Source organism: Oncorhynchus mykiss, chromosome 22, assembly GCF_013265735.2.
Source record: "Oncorhynchus mykiss isolate Arlee chromosome 22, USDA_OmykA_1.1, whole genome shotgun sequence".
NCBI classification, from domain to species: Eukaryota; Metazoa; Chordata; class Actinopteri; order Salmoniformes; family Salmonidae; genus Oncorhynchus; species Oncorhynchus mykiss.
The window spans coordinates 8,357,463-8,378,266 of record NC_048586.1 but is presented as its reverse complement, the minus strand read 5'-3'; the positions used below and the strand labels follow the sequence as shown (position 1 = coordinate 8,378,266).

Sequence of the window (20,804 nt, the reverse complement as noted above, 5' to 3'; positions counted from 1 at the left end):
TCTGGTAGGGCAACATCTGAAATATAGTGTGTCCTGGGGCTCGACCAGCCGGCGAAAGCCAATATCATCCACGACAGAGGACGGTTGATTGTCAAGGGAAATTAATTCCATTATCTTGGCGTTGATGGATTTGCCTTTGTGTTGTCTTGCTGAAATGTTATTATTATTTCAAATGACTGCTCGACTTGAACTTGTTTAGTCGTTGGAAGTGTAGCTCTTAGTGTTTTTCTGCTTTTGTTCTGTGTAGCGCTGCATTTTTCATGGTGTCATTACAACATCTACCTACGTTATATAGGTATGTACCTCATCTACCTACGTTATATAGGTATGTACCTCATCTACCTACGTTATATAGGTATGCACCTCATCTACCTACGTTATATAGGTATGTAGGTCATCTACCTACGTTATATAGGTATGTAGGTCATCTACCTACGTTATATAGGTATGTAGGTCATCTACCTACGTTATATAGGTATGTACCTCATCTACCTACGTTATATAGGTATGTAGGTCATCTACCTACGTTATATAGGAATGTACCTCATCTGCCTACGTTATATAGGTATGCACCTCATCTACCTACGTTATATAGGTATGTAGGTCATCTATCTACGTTATATAGGTATGTACCTCATCTACCTACGTTATATAGGTATGTAGGTCATCTACCTCCATTATATAGGTATGTAGGTCATCTACCTCCATTATATAGGTATGTAGGTCATCTACCTACGTTATATAGGTATGTACCTCATCTACCTACGTTATATAGGTATGTACCTCATCTGAATACGTTATATCGGTATGCACCTCATCTACCTACGTTATGTAGGTATGTACCTCATCTACCTATGTTATATAGGTATGTAGGTAATCTACCTACGTTATATAGGTATGTACCTCATCTACCTACGTTATATAGGTATGTAGGTCATCTACCTACGTTATATAGGTATGTACCTCATCTACCTACGTTATATAGGTATGTAGGTCATCTACCTCCATTATATAGGTATGTACCTCATCTACCTACGTTATATAGGTATGTACTTCATCTACCTACGTTATATAGGTATGTACCTCATCTACCTACGTTATATAGGTATGCACCTCATCTACCTACGTTATATAGGTATGCACCTCATCTACCTACGTTATATAGGTATGTACCTCATCTACCTACGTTATATAGGTATGTACGTCATCTACCTACGTTATATAGGTATGTAGGTCATCTACCTCCATTATATAGGTATGCACGTCATCTACCTACGTTATATAGGTATGTAGGTCATCTACCTCCATTATATAGGTATGTACCTCATCTACCTACGTTATATAGGTATGCACGTCATCTACCTACGTTATATAGGTATGTAGGTCATCTACCTCCATTATATAGGTATGTAGGTCATCTACCTACGTTATATAGGTATGTAGGTCATCTACCTACGTTATATAGGTATGTACCTCATCTACCTACGTTATATAGGTATGTAGGTCATCTACCTACGTTATATAGGTATGTACCTCATCTACCTACGTTATATAGGTATGTAGGTCATCTACCTCCATTATATAGGTATGTAGGTCATCTACCTACGTTATATAGGTATGTACCTCATCTACCTACGTTATATAGGTATGTAGGTCATCTACCTACGTTATATAGGTATGTACCTCATCTACCTACGTTATATAGGTATGTAGGTCATCTACCTCCATTATATAGGTATGTAGGTCATCTACCTACGTTATATAGGTATGTACCTCATCTACCTACGTTATATAGGTATGTACCTCATCTGCCTACGTTATATAGGTATGCACCTCATCTACCTACGTTATATAGGTATGTACCTCATCTACCTATGTTATATAGGTATGTAGGTCATCTACCTACGTTATATAGGTATGTAGGTCATCTACCTCCGTTATATAGGTATGTAGGTCATCTACCTCCATTATATAGGTATGTACCTCATCTACCTACGTTATATAGGTATGCACTTCATCTACCTACGTTATATAGGTATGCACCTCATCTACCTACGTTATATAGGTATCTACCTCATCTACCTACGTTATATAGGTATGTACGTCATCTACCTACGTTATATAGGTATGTAGGTCATCTACCTCCATTATATAGGAATGCACGTCATCTACCTACGTTATATAGGTATGTAGGTCATCTACCTCCATTATATAGGTATGTATGTACCTCATCTACCTACGTTATATAGGTATGTACCTCATCTACCTCCGTTATATAGGTATGTACGTCATCTACCTCCGTTATATAGGTATGTAGGTCATCTACCTCCATTATATAGGTATGCACGTCATCTACCTACGTTATATAGGTATGCACGTTATCTACCTACGTTATATAGGTATGTAGGTAATCTACCTACGTTATATAGGTATGTAGGTAATCTACCTACGTTATATAGGTATGGACATCAGCTACCTACGTTATATAGGTATGCACCTCATCTACCTACGTTATATAGGTATGTACCTCATCTACCTACATTATATAGGTATGTACCTCATCTACCTACGTTATATAGGTATGTACCTCATCTACCTCCATTATATAGGTATGTACCTCATCTACCTACGTTATATAGGTATGTACCTCATCTACCTACGTTATATAGGTATGTACCTCATCTACCTACATTATATAGGTATGTACCTCATCTACCTACGTTATATAGGTATGTACCTCATCTACCTCCATTATATAGGTATGTACCTCATCTACCTCCATTATATAGGTATGTACCTCATCTACCTACGTTATATAGGTATGTACCTCATCTACCTCCATTATATAGGTATGGACATCAGCTTTGACATCAGTTTTACACGTCGGCGTTAACCTGTTGGATCTCTAGGGGCGCTATTTCATTTTTGGATAAAAAACGTTCCCGTTTTAAGCGCGATATTTTGTCACGAAAAGATGCGACTATGCATATTCTTGACAGTTTTTGAAAGAAAACACTGAAGTTTCAGAATCTGCAAAGATATTGTCTGTAAGTGCCCCAGAACTCATTCTACAGGCGAAACCAAGATGAAACGTCAAACAGGAAATGAGCAGAATTTCTGAAGCTCTGTTTTCTAATGTCTCCTTATATTTATTTACCTTTATTTAACCAGGTAGGCAAGTTGAGAACAAGTTCTCATTTACAATTGCGACCTGGCCAAGATAAAGCAAAGCAGTTCGACAGATACAACAACACAGAGTTACACATGGAGTAAAACAAACATACAGTCAATAATAAAGTATAAACAAGTCTATATACAACGTGAGCAAATGAGGTGAGAAGGGAGGTAAAGGCAAAAAAAGGCCTTGGTGGCAAGGTAAATACAATATAGCAAGTAAAACACTGGAATGGTAGTTTTGCAATGGAAGAATGTGCAAAGTAGAAATAAAAATAATGGGGTGCAAAGGAGCAAAATAAATAAATAAATTAAATACAGTTGGGAAAGAGGTAGTTGATAGGGCTAAATTATATGTGGGCTATGTACAGGTGCAGTAATCTGTGAGCTGCTCTGACAGTTGGTGCTTAAAGCTAGTGAGGGAGATAAGTGTTTCCAGTTTCAGAGATTTTTGTAGTTCGTTCCAGTCATTGGCAGCAGAGAACTGGAAAGAGAGGCGGCCAAAGAAAGAATTGGTTTTGGGGGTGACTAGAGAGATATACCTGCTGGAGCGTGTGCTACAGGTGGGAGATGCTATGGTGACCAGCGAGCTGAGATAAGGGGGGACTTTACCTAGCAGGGTCTTGTAGATGACATGGAGCCAGTGGGTTTGGCGACGAGTATGAAGCGAGGGCCAGCCAACGAGAGCGTACAGGTCGCAATGGTGGGTAGTGTATGGGGCTTTGGTGACAAAACGGATTGCACTGTGATAGACTGCATCCAGTTTGTTGAGTAGGGTATTGGAGGCTATTTTGTAAATTACATCGCCAAAGTCGAGGATTGGTAGGATGGTCAGTTTTACAAGGGTATGTTTGGCAGCATGAGTGAAGGATGCTTTGTTGCGAAATAGGAAGCCAATTCTAGATTTAACTTTGGATTGGAGATGTTTGATATGGGTCTGGAAGGAGAGTTTACAGTCTAACCAGACACCTAAGTATTTGTAGTTGTCCACGTATTCTAAGTCAGAGCCGTCCAGAGTAGTGATGTTGGACAGGCGGGTAGGTGCAGGTAGTGATCGGTTGAAGAGCATGCATTTAGTTTTACTTGTATTTAAGAGCAGTTGGAGGCCACGGAAGGAGAGTTGTATGGCATTGAAGCTTGCCTGGAGGGTTGTTAACACAGTGTCCAAAGAAGGGCCGGAAGTATACAGAATGGTGTCGTCTGCGTAGAGGTGGATCAGAGACTCACCAGCAGCAAGAGCGACCTCATTGATGTATACAGAGAAGAGAGTCGGTCCAAGAATTGAACCCTGTGGCACCCCCATAGAGACTGCCAGAGGTCCGGACAACAGACCCTCAGATTTGACACACTGAACTCTATCAGAGAAGTAGTTGGTGAACCAGGCGAGGCAATCATTTGAGAAACCAAGGCTGTTGAGTCTGCCGATGAGGATGTGGTGATTGACAGAGTCGAAAGCCTTGGCCAGATCAATGAATACGGCTGCACAGTAATGTTTCTTATCGATGGCGGTTAAGATATCGTTTAGGACCTTGAGCGTGGCTGAGGTGCACCCATGACCAGCTCTGAAACCAGATTGCATAGCAGAGAAGGTATGGTGAGATTCAAAATGGTCGGTAATCTGTTTGTTGACTTGGCTTTCGAAGACCTTAGAAAGGCATGGTAGGATAGATATAGGTCTGTAGCAGTTTGGGTCAAGAGTGTCCCCCCCTTTGAAGAGGGGGATGACCGCAGCTGCTTTCCAATCTTTGGGAATCTCAGACGACACGAAAGAGAGGTTGAACAGGCTAGTAATAGGGGTGGCAACAATTTCGGCAGATAATTTTAGAAAGAAAGGGTCCAGATTGTCTAGCCCGGCTGATTTGTAGGGGTCCAGATTTTGCAGCTCTTTCAGAACATCAGCTGAATGGATTTGGGAGAAGGAGAAATGGGGAAGGCTTGGGCGAGTTGCTGTTGGGGGTGCAGTGCTGTTGACAGGGGTAGGAGTAGCCAGGTGGAAAGCATGGCCAGCAGTAGAAAAATGCTTATTGAAATTTTCAATTATGGTGGATTTATCAGTGGTGACAGTGTTCCCTATCTTCAGTGCAGTGGGCAGCTGGGAGGAGGTGTTCTTATTCTCCATGGACTTTACAGTGTCCCAGAACTTTTTTGAGTTAGTGTTGCAAGAAGCAAATTTCTGCTTGAAAAAGCTAGCCTTGGCTTTTCTAACTGCCTGTGTATAATGGTTTCTAGCTTCCCTGAACAGCTGCATATCACGGGGGCTGTTCGATGCTAATGCAGAACGCCATAGGACGTTTTTGTGTTGATTAAGGGCAGTCAGGTCTGGGGAGAACCAAGGGCTATATCTGTTCCTGGTTCTAAATTTCTTGAATGGGGCATGTTTATTTAAGATGGTTAGGAAGGCATTTTTAAAAAATATCCAGGCATCCTCTACTGACGGGATGAGGTCAATATCCTTCCAGGATACCCCGGCCAGGTCGATTAGAAAGGCCTGCTCGCTGAAGTGTTTCAGGGAGCGTTTTACAGTGATGAGAGGAGGTCGTTTGACCGCTGACCCATTACGGATGCAGGCAATGAGGCAGTGATCGCTGAGATCTTGGTTGAAGACAGCAGAGGTGTATTTAGAGGGGAAGTTGGTTAGGATGATATCTATGAGGGTGCCCGTGTTTAAGGCTTTGGGGAGGTACCTGGTAGGTTCATTGATAATTTGTGTGAGATTGAGGGCATCAAGTTTAGATTGTAGGATGGCTGGGGTGTTAAGCATGTTCCAGTTTAGGTCGCCTAGCAGCACGAGCTCTGAAGATAGATGGGGGGCAATCAGTTCACATATGGTGTCCAGAGCACAGCTGGGGGCAGAGGGTGGTCTATAGCAGGCGGCAACGGTGAGAGACTTGTTTTTAGAAAGGTGGATTTTTAAAAGTAGAAGTTCAAATTGTTTGGGTACAGACCTGGATAGTAGGACAGAACTCTGCAGGCTATCTTTGCAGTAAATTGCAACACCGCCCCCTTTGGCAGTTCTATCTTGTCTGAAAATGTTGTAGTTTGGAATTAAAATGTCTGAATTTTTGGTGGTCTTCCTAAGCCAGGATTCAGACACAGCTAGAACATCCGGGTTGGCAGAGTGTGCTAAAGCAGTGAATAGAACAAACTTAGGGAGGAGGCTTCTAATGTTAACATGCATGAAACCAAGGCTATTACGGTTACAGAAGTCGTCAAAAGAGAGCGCCTGGGGAATAGGAGTGGAGCTAGGCACTGCAGGGCCTGGATTCACCTCTACATCGCCAGAGGAACATAGGAGGAGTAGAATAAGGGTGCGACTAAAAGCAATAAGAATTGGTCGTCTAGAACGTCTGGAACAGAGAGTAAAAGGAGGTTTCTGGGGGCGATAAAATAGCATCAAGGTATAATGTACAGACAAAGGTAAGGTAGGATGTGAATACAGTGGAGGTAAACCTAGGTATTGAGTGATGAAGAGAGAGATATTGTCTCTAGAAACATCATTGAAACCAGGAGATGTCATTGCATGTGTGGGTGGTGGAACTAATAGGTTGGATAAGGTATAGTGAGCAGGACTAGAGGCTCTACAGTGAAATAAGCCAATAAACACTAACCAGAACAGCAATGGACAAGACATATTGACATTAAGGAGAGGCATGCTTAGTCGAGTGATCAAAAGGGTCCAGTGAGTGGAGAGGTTGGTTTAGGGTCACGGCGATTTAGACAGCTAGCCAAGCCAACCGGTAGCAAGCTAGCATAGGATGGAGTCTGTTGTTAGCCACCTCTTGCGTTCGGTCAGTAGATTAGTGGGGTTCCGTGTGGTAGAGGGGATTAATCAAAATCACACAACAAAAATAAGAACAATAGATATAGTTATAGAGGCCCGAGAAGAAAACATAATAATTCAAATAAATAAATTGTCCGATTGTCTATTCAGAATAGCAGCCGGAAAGACAGCTAACGGTTAGCGGGCCGCAGATGGGCGTTCCGGTAACGTCGCGACAGAGGAGCCAGCCGGATCTCCTTCAGGTAGATAACGTCGGCAGTCCGGTTGTGAAGGCCCGGTGGGGCTCCGCGTAGGCAGTGAAACGGGTCCGGATAGGTGACTGCAGCCCAGGAGTGAATGATGGAACTCAGGCGTGATTGACGGAGCTGGCTAGCACCGGAACAATCGATGTTTGCTCCGGAATCGACGAAAGCCGACTGTCACACGGATAGCAGCTAGCTAGCTGTGAGATCCGGGTATGAATGTCCAGAGAGCAGTTGAAATCCAGGGACATGGAGAGAAAAATTGGTCCGGTATGTTCCGTTCCGAGCCGTGCTGCGCCGTACAAAACTGGCGATAGATTTTCGATAGATTTTCGAACTAAAGGACAGCCGATGACCACAAACCGTGGTTAGCTTCTGATTAGCTTCTGGGCTAGCTCCTGGCTAGCTTCTGGCTAGTTTCTGGCCAGCCTCCTGGAGTTTCTGGCTAGCTTCCTGAAGGATTGCAGATCTGAGGTAAATAATACTTTTTTATAAATATAAATTGGTGAGGCTGGTTGCAGGAGAGTGTTTAGAAGATGAGTTGATGGAAAATAAAAATAAAATGTATGTGAAAAAAGTTGTAAATATATATATATACAGGACACGACAAGACGAGGACAAAAGACGTCTGAACTGCTATGCGATCTTGGATGAGGTGGCTGTGAATGCGACAGGAATAAGCTTAGACCTTCTGCCGTTTCCCCAAGATGTCGGCAGCATTGTGACGCATTTGTAGGCATATCATTGGAAGATTGACCATAAGAGACTACATTTTCCAAATGTCCGCCTGGTGTCCTGCGTCGAAATTGGTGCGAAACACATGCTTCCACGAACGATATATCATCGAAGAGATATGTGAAAACACCTTGAGGATTGATTCTAAACCACGTTTGCCATGTTTTCAGTCGATATTATGGAGTTAATTTGGAAAAAAGTTCGCGTTTTGAGGACTGAATTTTCGGGGGGTTTTTTGTAGCCAAATGTGATGTACAAAACGGAGCTATTTCTAATACATAAAGAATATTTTTGGAAAAACTGAGCATTTGCTATCTAACTGAGAGTCTCCTCATTGAAAACATCCGAAGTTCTTCAAAAGGTAAATTATTTTATTTTAAGGATTTTATGTTTTTGTTGAAATGTTGCGTGCTGGATGCTAACGCTAACGCTAAATGCTACGCTAGCTAGCTACTTTTACACAAATGATTGTTTTCCTATGGTTGAGAAGCATATTTTGAAAATCTGAGATGACAGTGTTGTTTACAAAAGGCTAAGCTTGAGAGATGGCATATTTATTTCATTTCATTTGCGATTTTCATGAATAGTTAACGTTGCGTTATGGTAATGAGCTTGAGGCTGTAGTCACGATACCGGATCCGGGATGGGGAGATCAGAGAGGTTAAACTAGACATCGGGCCGATGTCGGCATTTTTTAGCTAATATCGGCAGATTCCGATATGCTCACCGACTATATCGTGCATCCTTAACAGCAGGCCTAATATTCTTTAATCTGTACGGTTACTTAGGGTTGAACTATCAGTAGCTAGCTAGCTTGCTTTGGCTAACGTTCGCTAGATAGCTATTAGCTGTGTACAAGGCGATTGTTTGAAAGAGAAACTCCCATCGACTACTATGAGATATAATAAGCAAAAATAAGGGAGTACTATCAACACGTAATAAAATGATAATTCCATGCTAGCTGAAGTACTCAACTGTCCTGAAGCCTTTTGCCCTGTTCTGAAAGAAGTCCCTTGGTTTACTGTCATGCTGTGGATGTTTGGTCAGGATGTATTGTTTTGATTTGTTCGTTTTTGTTATTTAACTAGGTAAGTCAGTTAAGAACAAATTGTTATTTTACAATGACAGCCTACCCCAGCCAAATCCTAATGACACTGGGCCAACTGTGCGCTGCCATATGGGACTCCCAATCACGGCCGGTTGTGATACAGCCTGGAATTGAACCAGGGTCTGTAGGGACGCCTCTAGCACTGAGATGCAGTGCCTTAGACCGCTGCACCACTCGGGAGCATCTTACATCTTACAATATTAAGTACTTCCCAAACAAAACACATTATGGGCGCTCCTAGTTATTTCTCAAAGTTTGTATGAAACCAAGAGAGAAACTTATCGCTGTATTTGCGTTTCATGACGATTGAGCTCAGTCATAACTTGTGTCAATTCAATGTGAGAGGTGAGTGACGGCGAGTGGGAATGAGAAGCCAGTGGCTTCGCGCAGCTACCAAACATCGCTGCTGAACAGAGAGCGCCGCCGAACAGAGAGCGCCGCCGAACAGAGAGCGCAGTTGCACTTGGACAAATTTTTCTTAGTAATAAATGAAATAATTAGACATTTACTCGGACACGTCACGACCATTAACAGGTCCGCAACCCACACTTTAAGAAAGGCTATAATAGTCGTATTGCTACATACTGTATATAAAGTCACACTCCATAATAAAAAGTAACAAGCATCTCTTGCTCTACCTCCCTCCATTAAAGCGCTGTTGATTCTCTCCCAGCATGTGCTTCACTTTCTTTGTACCTCCTGCTCTCCTCCTCTTCATCCCTCTCTGCTCCTCTCCATCCCTCTCTGCTCCTCTCCATCCCCCTCTTCCTCAACTGCTCTGAATAGCTGAATTATTAAGTGCCCCACCCAGTGCCCCACAGAGTGAACAGAGTGACAGTACACAGGGGTTGACAGAGAGAGAGGGGTAACGAGAGAATGTGAAGAGAACAATTTGAAGTGACGAGTGTATGTTTACTGTATGACCCTTCATTACACTACCACCCACTGCTTGCTGGTTGTTGGCATACCACAAGAGTGTTAGCTCACTGAGCTAAAGCCACGGAAAACTAACTTGGCACGTAACCTCTTAAATACACAGTGGTTCGCCAGAAGTAACTGATGGGTGAAGAAACATAGGGATTGAAGGAAGTCTCTAGGTTTTGCTTGCCTGAGGTAGAGTATCTCATGATAAGCTGTAGACCACACTATTTACCAAGATAGTTTTCATCTATATTCTTCGTAGCTGTCTATTTGCCACCACAAACCGACGCTGTCACTAAGACCACACTCAATGAGCTGTATATGGCCAAAAGCAAACAGGAAAATGCTCATCCAGAGGTGGCACTCCTATTAGCCAGGGAATTTAATGCAGGGAAACTCAAATCCGCCTTACCTAATTTCTACCAGCATGTTAAATGTGCAACCAGAGGGAAAAACACTCTGGACCACATTTACTCCACACAGAGAGATGCATACAAACCTCTCCCTTGCCCTCCATTTGGCAAATCTGACCATAATTCTATTCTCCTGATTTCTGCTTACAAGCCAAAACTAAAGCAGGAAGTACCAGTGACTCAGTCAACAAGAAAGTGGTCAGATGAAGCAGATGCTAAGTTACAGGACTATTTTGCTAGCACAGACCGTAATATGTTCCCGGGATTCTTCCGATGGTATTGAGGAGTACACCACATCAGTCACTGGCTTTATCAATAAGTGCATCGATGACGTCGTTCCCACAGTGACTGTACGTACATACCCCAACCAGAAGCCATGGATTACAGGCAACATCTGCACTGAGCTAAAGGGTAGAACTGCCGCTTTCAAGGAGTGGGATTCTAAACCGGAAGCTATGCCCTCCGACGAACCATAAACAGGCAAAACTAGAATCGTACTACACCAGCTCTGACGCTCGTCGGATGCGGCAGGTCTTGCAAACTATTACACACTACAAAGGGAAGCACAGCCGCAAGCTGCCTAGTGACACGAGCCTACCAGACGAACTAATTTACTTCTATGCTCGTGTCGATGCAAGTAACACTGAAACATGCATGAGAGCATCAGCTGTTCTGGACAACTGTGTGATCACGCAGATGTGAGTAAGACCTTTAAACAGGTCAACATTCACAAGGCCGCAGGGCCAGACAGATTACCAGGACGTGTGCTCAAAGCATGCGCTGACCAAATGGCACTGACATTTTAAACTTGTCCCTGACTGAGTCTGTAATACCAACATGTTTCAAGCAGACCACCATAGTTCCTGTGCTGCCGCACAGCAGGCGGTAGCCAAAAGGCTTCTTAACAGCTTCTACCCCCAAGCCATAAGCCTACTGAACAGCTAATCAAAGGGCTACCCAGACACCTATTTTATGCCGCTGCTACGCTCTGTGTATTATCTATGCAGACACTTTTACTCTACCTACATGTACATACTACCTTGACAAACCGGTGCACCCGCACATTGACTCTCTACCGGTACCCCCTGTATATAGCCTCCACATTGACTCTGTACCGGTACCCCCTGTTTATAGCCTCCACATTGACTCTGTACTGGTACCCCCTGTATATAGCCTCCACATTGACTCTGTACCGGTACCCCCTGTATATAGCCTCCACATTGACTCTGTACCGGTAACCCCTGTATATAGCCTCCACATTGACTCTGTACTGGTACCCCCTGTATATAGCCTCCACATTGACTCTGTACCGGTACCCCCTGTATATAGCCCCCACATTGACTCTGTATATAGCCTCCACATTGACTCTGTATATAGCCTCCACATTGACTCTGTATATAGCCTCCACATTGACTCTGTATATAGCCTCCACATTGACTCTGTACCGGTACCCCCTGTATATAGCCCCCACATTGACTCTGTATATAGCCTCCACATTGACTCTGTATATAGCCTCCACATTGACTCTGTATATAGCCTCCACATTGACTCTGTACCATTAATACCCTGTATATAGACTCACTATTGTTATTTTACTCCTGCTGTTTAATTACTTGTTTATTTTATTTTAATTTTTTACTTAACACTTTTTTTTTACTTCTTAAAGCATTGTTGGTTGTAAGTAAGCATTTCACTGTAAGGTCTACATCTGTTGTATTCAGCGCACGTGAAAAATAAAATCAGATTTATTTTTGATTTGATTGAAGAGATCTCTCTGTGTGAGTGAGTGAGTGAGTGAGTGTGTGAGTGAGACTTTCATGGCATTTGGCCTGGTGAGCAGCGGGTATATACTGGGGGTGAGTCACTGCTGTCCTGCTTGCCTTGCCCAAGCACGTGCGTGTTATATATACACAAGCCCTGCTCTGACGTTGTGACAAGGCCCTCAGACCCAGGGAGTAAGTCTGACGCACAATCAGAGAGAGAAACGGAAGCAGTCTGTGTGTGGTGGAACATCTCTGGCCCAGGACAAAATAAATAAATGTCACGACTTTCTGCATCAACCTGTGTGTGCGTGTCAGTCGAGCTTGACATTTTTTGGTCAGGACAAACTTCTGGCATTACACCATAACAAGTAGTCACAGAATAACACCCAATGAAATAGATTTTCCCCCTGAAAATGGCATGCTAAACAACCCAGCTCTTGACAACAGAAGTGTTTCAATGTTTTGTATTACCAGGCAGAATGGTGATGTCTCCTTCCACGGAAACCCTGTCACGCAAAACACTGAACAGCCACATTCAACAGGCATCACTGTGTCCACTGTGTATTTGTTTGGCCCTGGTAATCCCGAGGACCCTGTCACTCTTAAGCCACCCGTCTCATAAATAGTGGTTTCGTAGTGCATCCTCAACATGTGTGAGTGTGTACGCAAAGGAGGCCATATTACACCTACACAGGGTATAGTAGGGATAGGGTATAGCAGCCACGTCTAACCCTTACAGCCGTCTCATCATCAGGGCTATGGCTATGTGATCCATACACAGCCAGCGGGACAGAGGATCACATCCAACACAGTAATGGCGAGGTAAGAAGAGAAGAGAAGGAGTGAAAAAAACTCTCCCTTTTCATGAGAGGAGAAATGCCATTTACACCCCCAGAGACAGAGAGGCCGTTGGACAGGTGTGAGCCACTCATGAAAGCATTCTCCATCATTTTGGGACTGAGCCAAACTGATGTCCTGCAGCAAATCCATTAAAATATCACAACGAGAGAAAGAGAGAGAAAGAGAGAGAGAGAGAGAGAAAGAGAGAGAAAGAGAGAGAAAGAGAGAGAAAGAGAGAGAAAGAGAGAGAGAGAGAGAGAGAGAGAGAGAAAGAGAGAGAAAGAGAGAGAAAGAGAGAGAAAGAGAGAGAAAGAGAGAGAAAGGATTGCAGTGTCCACTTAGCAGATATGTTGGTAGGCCCTTCATGCTCTAACTAAAACAAATTGACAAACATCACTCTTCTACCAGTTACTGTGTGTTCATAGGACCGTCCCTACCTTCCCTCGCTATTTAAATTTCAAGAACCATGTCCTCCATCCTCCCTCCTTTAGCCTGACCTTTTCCATTCCTTGTACCCTCCATCTTTCCACTGCCTCTCCCCCCCCCCCCCCCCCAATCTCTTTACCCTTCACTCGGCCTTCCCCCTCTCTCTGTAATGCCGGTCCAGCTCCTTGAGGGTTTGACCTGTCCTCAGAACACACGGGGGATCTGGGTTGTTATCTGAACATGACTGAAGCCAGGAGGCAGAGGGGGAAAATCACAGCTCCATGCTACTTCTGGCAACCTGCCTTCTCTTAGTGACTGGCTGCTTTAAACTGGCAGCAGCATATGACTGCTGCCTCTGGGGGAGTCACACTAGTACCCCAGTGTTCAAGTTGAAAGGATGTTTTTCACAACGTTCACAGAACAGCACTGGCACGAGTTGTCAGGGAGAGTGCACGAGTTGCACGGAACTAAATTATGTTGTCTTTGTATTTCAGTTTCAGCATACATGTTTTTTTTAACCTTTATTTAACGAGGGAAGTTAGTTAAGAACAAATTCTTATTTATAATGACGGCCTACACCGGCCAAACCCGGACGATGTTGGGCCAATTATGTGCTGCCCTATGGGACTCCCAATCACGGCCGGTTGTGATACAGCCTGGTTTCGAACCAGGGTGTCTGTAGTGACGCCTCAAGCACTGAGATGCAGTCCCTTAGACCGCTGCGCTACTTGGGAGCCCTACAATCAGGCTGCACATAGGGTGGCAGGCAAAGGCAAGTGCACACACACAGAATCCCGCCGCCCACTGTATTTCCTGTGACTAGATAGCAAGCCAAGTAAATGCAGACCTTGATGCAGCGATTACCTAACTGTGTGTGTGTGGAGGTCCTGAACTGAGGACTCTCTTTCTTTCTCTCAGGGAGTGTTGGGTTTCGCTGCTCGCTCCGTCTTGCTCCACGGCCCAAAGTGGCAATTTTCACCAGGGTAATTCGAAGCCAGCCATGCAAACTGGGAGAGGGCACGGGAGTGCCTTCGACCCTTAATTACTCTTTAACGAGCACTTCTGAGGGTGTTTATGAATTAATGGCCTCTTGTCTGTCAGGGGGTGGAGACATCAGTTCGAGGGGGACAAATAGGGAGAGTTGTGGTGGTGTGAAATCCCCCCCCCCCTCCCCTCCCCCCCATCCCACCCCTGTGGAGTTTCTAAAGCTCTTGGACTTACACACTGACAGTCTGTATACGGTCTCTGTACGTAATGTCTTCATGACGCACCAAGTTAACAGATTTTTTTCAGTGACTCCCAAGCATGCTCAATTTATTTTCCCTGTCCTCCAGCATCCATGGGAGAGGTCAGTCTTTTTAAGGGCCTAGTTTAAGGGGCTGGGGGCAGGGGGTGTGGATGGGTAGTGAGAGAGACATGCCAGTGCCATCTCCCACTCCCTATATCAATCCCATACCCTCTATCTGTCCCCCTCTCTGTCCATATATGCATCCCAGAACAGGATTAGGCTGGGTGCCCAGTGGTGACACAAGGGCATTGGAGGTTCAGGTGGACTCAGGCAGAGTGAGGGCCTGAGAGAGAGGGCAAAGAGGGAGGGAAGGATGGGAGTGGGAGCATTGAGACAGAAGTGAGATAAACAGCTTAAAATCATTAATGGGAGAATGAGTGAAAGAGCGAGCCAGGGAGAGTGAGTGAGCAACAAAGAGTGACGAAGAGGGAGAGCTGGTACACTCTGTAATAAAATAGAGGAAAGGTGAAGGCTGTGAAACCATAATTGATGAGAGGGCAGAATTAAGAAGGTTCAGCCAAAGGCCAAAGACTCCTGGAACTGTCTGTGTCCGGAGAACTCTTTAAGAGTTCCAAGCTCGAAGGGCCGGTTCTTATGAAATCATGTATTGGGTGCCTATAATGGCATGAATCTCTTCAACATTTGCTCTCCCCATGTTATCATTAGGCTTGCAATGTGTGTGTGCACAGATCGATATGGCATACAGAACAAAACACACTAACACCACTGTCGATTGCCGTCACTGTGTCTTGTCTTCTCAATGGCACAACAAATCCTCTTTCTCTTCCTGGGTCACAGTGTGTTCAGTTCCATTATTACTGTAACTGCTGCCACGATTAACGGCTGCCACGGTTAACGGCTGCCCTGCCCTGACTGCCATGCTCCAAATTACCACAATGACTAGAGGGAGAATAATAATGAGAACCATTGGGCTCCTGACCCCTTCTGTCTCATCCTCCAGTATTTATGCTGCAGTAGTTTATGTGTCGGGGGGCTAGGGTCAGTTTGTTATATCTGGAGTACTTCTCCTGTCCGATCCGGTGTCCTGTGTGAATTTAAGTATGCTCTCTCTAATTCTCTCTTTCTCTCTCTCGGAGGACCTGAGCCCTAGGACCATGCCTCAGGACTACCTGACATGATGACTCATTGCTGTCCCCAGTCCACCTGGCTGTGCTGCTGCTCCAGTTTCAACTTTTCTGCCTGCAATTATTATTATTTGACCATGCTGATCATTTATGAACATTTGAACATCTTGGCCATGTTCTGTTATAACCTCCACCCGGCACAGCCAGAAGAGGACTGGCCACCCCACATAGCCTGGTTCCTCTCTAGGTTTCTTCCTAGGTTTTGGCCTTTCTAGGGAGTTTTTCCTAGCCACCGTGCTTCTACACCTGCATTGCTTGCCGTTTGGGGTTTTAGGCTGGGTTTCTGTACAGCACGTTGAGATATCAGCTGATGTACGAAGGGCTATATAAATTAATTTGGCTCCCATCACTCTCTCTGCCTGTATGAAATAATCTCTCTCCATGTTCGCTGATGATCCATTCATCTGGGTCTGTGCCCATCTAGTCCTCCCCTTTTGGGAAGATTAACATTTTGCAGTGGGAGAAAGAGGTCACAGAAAGATATTTTCAGCATTGGCTACTTTGCTACCAAATCAGTGGTTTTCCAACATGGCTTCTGATGTGGAGCTCCTTGATTTTCTCTATAACAAGCACAACAGATGAGGTTTCTTTACCATTGCATGTAGCCTATATTTTTAAAAAAAATGTAAGAATCCGGTAGCCCGGACTTGGAGACCGCCACATTAGAGGTTTATGTGTCTAGGAGCCTGAAAGAGCCCATGTCGTCAAGGGACAAATAGTGGTTTCTCTCTCACAGTGGGGTCAATACACCCTCTCTACAAATACACCAGACCAAGTGGGAGCTCCATACAGCTCTTTTGTGTAAAATCATATAATGGCACTGAAGGGGCACAGTACACAACAAATTCCAGAGCTCAGTAGGATGGTGGGTTGTGATAGCATTAGGCCTAAATGTTCTGGCTATTTAAGAAAGAACACTGTCCCATAGTTGTTGTGATATGACAAAGCAGGTTTAAGGCGTCAGCATGCTTCAGTTTGGCTGAAGCCCAGCCGAACGAGTGTTCTCACAAACTCCCTTGAAAGACCTTCACTTGAAAAACAAAAAAAGGGGCAATAGTGCAGTTTGTCCATTTTGAGACACCGTAGCCAGTAGACTTCCTCAAAATATAGTCTGGATTCATCTAAGATAATTAATGACAGATTAGAGTTAATAAGTTTTTGCTGACGAGATCTTAGTCGCACAATTTTATAGATAAAAAAAAAAAAATGAAAAATCTGCATGAAAACGAGTCGTCTCTGGTTGAATGACAAAGACTTTTGAAGAATGCCTACTGTTGACCAATCACTGATGCAGGGGCATAAACTAAAGTTCAAAGACAAAGTCTATCTCCAGAAAAAAGTGTGCTCCCAAAAATCCCGAAAAAACCCTCACCAAAGTCTGAACAAAAACGTCACAAAATGTGGTAATATATGCATGAACTCTAACAAACTGTTTGGTCTGGGAATCATGACAGTCTTTCGTTTCACCGGACGCACATGACCTGGACGTTGATTAAGGTAGTCCCTGCACCTCTCTGATTCAGATGGGTTAAATGATGAAGACACATTTCCGATGAATGCATTCAGTTGTGCAACTGACTAGGTATCCCCTTTATCAGACCTGACGTGATTGAGTTTAAGACTGTTGTGTCGGCCTTTCTTAAAACAGTTGAGTCAGCCATAGAAAACCCAACTGAGCTAGGCTAGTGTTCGGTCTCGCTAACAAACTAATGATTTCTACTGTCAGCACTAAATTATTTAGCACCTTGATTTCCAATCAGGTTGTACAGCAGTGTTGCTCAATCTATTTCTGTATTGTAAGTTTGAAAGGGATACTTTGGGATTTTGTCAATGAGGCCCTTTATCTACTTCCCCAGAGGTCAGGTGAACTGGTGGATACCATTTTTGTCTCTGTGTCCAGTATACGAAAGAGGTAGTTTCACGTGCACACTAGCAGACACCCGTAAACGTCCAGTCACTGAGCTAACACTAGTTAACATTGACTCGCGAAACTACCTATAACTTCCTTCATACTGGACACTAAGAAATAAAAATGCTATGCACGAGTTCACCTGACTCTGGGGAAGTAGATAAAGGCCCTCATTGACAAAATCCCGAAGTCTCCCTTTAACCCGGCACTAACACACCCCTTCAACTAATCAACAGCTTGGTGATTCGTTAATAATTTTAGGCGTGGATTGAGGGTAATGGTTGTGTGCTGAGAAGACTCTGTGGTAGTTTCTGACTTCTGTCCTTTAGGCCACGTTTCCCCCCAACCAAAAACACAAGTGCAGGCCACACAGAGCAGCAGAATGGCTTGCCCTCCCTCAGTCAGCAAACAGTAGTTTCCCTAATGCCAAAATCAAACAGGTCTCCTCCCAAATTTAACAACAGGACTACAGAGAGCGCCAAACCCTGCATTCCACATACATACCTGTCATTGCAACAGCAGCAGCAAACCGTGTACCATAAAAACTGTGTTGCCACGGTGACCTACCTTAACACAGGGGTGTGGCGGCGCTGTGGGTGCGCCCTGAAACTACACCTTACCCCTGAGCGTCCGTATTGTCTGACTGTCCCAGATAGCCTACAGTACCTTAATCCGTCATCACAATAAACTGTCTGATAAGGAGAAGAACACTGATAAACTCAGTTTCCATACAGGTCTCTTATTCCCTAGAACATGTTCATGCTATTGTCCACATCTAGGAGCGAAATGGGTTAGTTCTGGCATTTATGCGGCATTTACAGTACAATGTGAATAAAATAGTATCTCTCAGCTGGAACCACTTCACACATCCGGAAGCCTAATGGAAGGAATAACAGTAGAGAACTGTGGGGTGTAGGTGGATAGAAACTGGAAGCTACATTAGGCTACTCAAAACAATGTGCATTTCAAACAGCACATTAGTTTGCATAAATATCACAAATCGGCCTTGGGCTGAATTACAGTTTTTAAACTGTAGTAGACAAAACAGTGGACACACCATGGTGGATTCTAATGGGATTTACTTACACATTGCTGTCATTGCTCTTTTGTCTGGGCTGTGGGTGAGAGCAGTTTATGAACTACTCTGCCAGACTGCAAAGCAGGCTACTGTATGTAAACCCTGTCGGCTACAGTAGCCTACAATGTGAAGCTCTTTTATTCTGGCAAATAAACATCACTTTCTGCAATGTGTGGGAAAAAAAAGTGTGCTATGAAGAGTGTTTAATGTCCATCTAAGCGCAGCTGTTAAATCAACAGTGTAACAACCAGCGATACAATAGGCTAACAATAATCATCCCAACGAATATAAACTGTGTGCGGGAATTTGATCTTTGGATTGTAGACCCATTGTGGAACAAGCCAATAGGCTATGGGATAGCATTTAGAAATTCCCCAATTGATTTAAGCACAAAACAAATGGAAACAAATGGAAAAACTGGGAAGCAATTAGAATTATTTAAAGAAAACAGACAGCCTACGATGTAAACCAAACACGACGGTATCAAACAGTGGAAGCACAAGTGATGTTAATGAATGAGTCGAAGGCTACTCGGTAATAACATATTCGAGCCTACTTAATATAATAAGTGCATTCTTTAATGTAAAAGGAAAACATTACATTTGTATGTTAACCATATTTTACTGGAAGCCTGTAATAACGCACATATAGCCTATCAACTGCACCGTGTGGAGTGTGGACACAAAGACAGTGCCCTACCTAAAGAATCAGAAAGTGACGGTCTACACTAGTGAACGGACAACATGGTCCATGGATATTGTCCCCGTCTAGGCCTTGTACCAAACAAAGGATAGGCTACGTTGTATGTTTGTACCCACTGACGTGTCATAGTTTGCATTACTACATTTGTGAAAAGAAAACACAGCAGCCATAGCCTATAGTTCACGCCACAAACATCAAGCCCGGGCGACCACACCAACTTTACGCTCAGTTGAAAATTGTCCTTACCTTGGTGTTCACTCCAACGAGAACAAGCAACGGGGACTGGAGAGCCACACACACTGGGGAAGAAACAGAAAACCTTGTCACAAACCAACCGAGTCGTGAGCAAAAGCGCAACAAAACTAAATTCACGTATTTGGTTCGGTTTCTCAGAACGATTCCTTTCTCTGGCCCAGCTATTCCACTCGCTGCTTGCTAGTTCTCTCCCCCTCTAGCACAAGCTGCCTCCACCACAATCCACTCGTCCGACTGGTGACGTCACCGCCGAGGGACAATGCGTGGTATGACATGAGATTGATTTACTGCTACTAATCATACAATATACGTTGTTGAATGACTGGTTATTTTGCATTCGGAAGTTGCCTTCATAATCAAGGAGGAAATTGAAATAGTCTACTTTAAAGGTATTCAGCTCAATTTACACAGTGATATAACAAGTAATCAACTTTATTCTGTTTTTATTTGCATTTGCGTGACATGTTGAGTTTCCAGGTTGCTGTGTAAAGGGCAAGTTGCTGCCTTGGCCTGGAAGCCAGGACAATCACTCCAATCTGACCTTTGTTCAATGTTTATTCTGCAGCACTGTTTCCTCATGAAAACATTATTTTTCCTTTATTTAACTAGGCAAGTCAGTTAAGAACAAAATCTTATTTACAATGACGGCCTACCCCAGTCAAACCCTAATCCAGACAATGCTGGACCTATGGGACTCCCAATCACGGCCGGTTGTGATACAGCCTGAAATCCAACCAGGGTCTGTAGCACTGAGATGCAGTGCCTTAGACCACTGCACCACTCAGGAGCCCGAGCAATTATCCATTTTTATTTTGAGGAAGTATAACCAATTAAATGGAGTTTGTGACTACTGAATGCAACCCACTGTGATGTTCAGTATTATTTTGTACAGAATTTCCTGTTTCACCCATATTAAAAAAAATGTTGTCACTACTGAACGTGGCCCATGTCTCAGGGAATAAAAAGAAACATCACTGTGGAGTTCCAAAGCTAGATGTATGTTAGGAGAAGTGCAATATTATCA

At 43.8% G+C, this 20,804-nt stretch overlaps 1 protein-coding gene across 1 annotated transcript in view; it reads right to left on the bottom strand.

Moving 5' to 3' along the window:
- Nucleotides 1–20,042, bottom strand: part of LOC110501322 (cytoplasmic protein NCK2) — a 51,846-nt gene extending 31,804 nt beyond the window's left edge. Inside the window, exon 1 of the mRNA XM_021578799.2 lies at nt 19,772–20,042. The gene's annotated coding sequence lies outside the window, so the exon portion shown is untranslated. The remainder of the gene's footprint in view (nt 1–19,771) is intronic.
- Nucleotides 20,043–20,804: the final 762 nt, after the last annotated feature.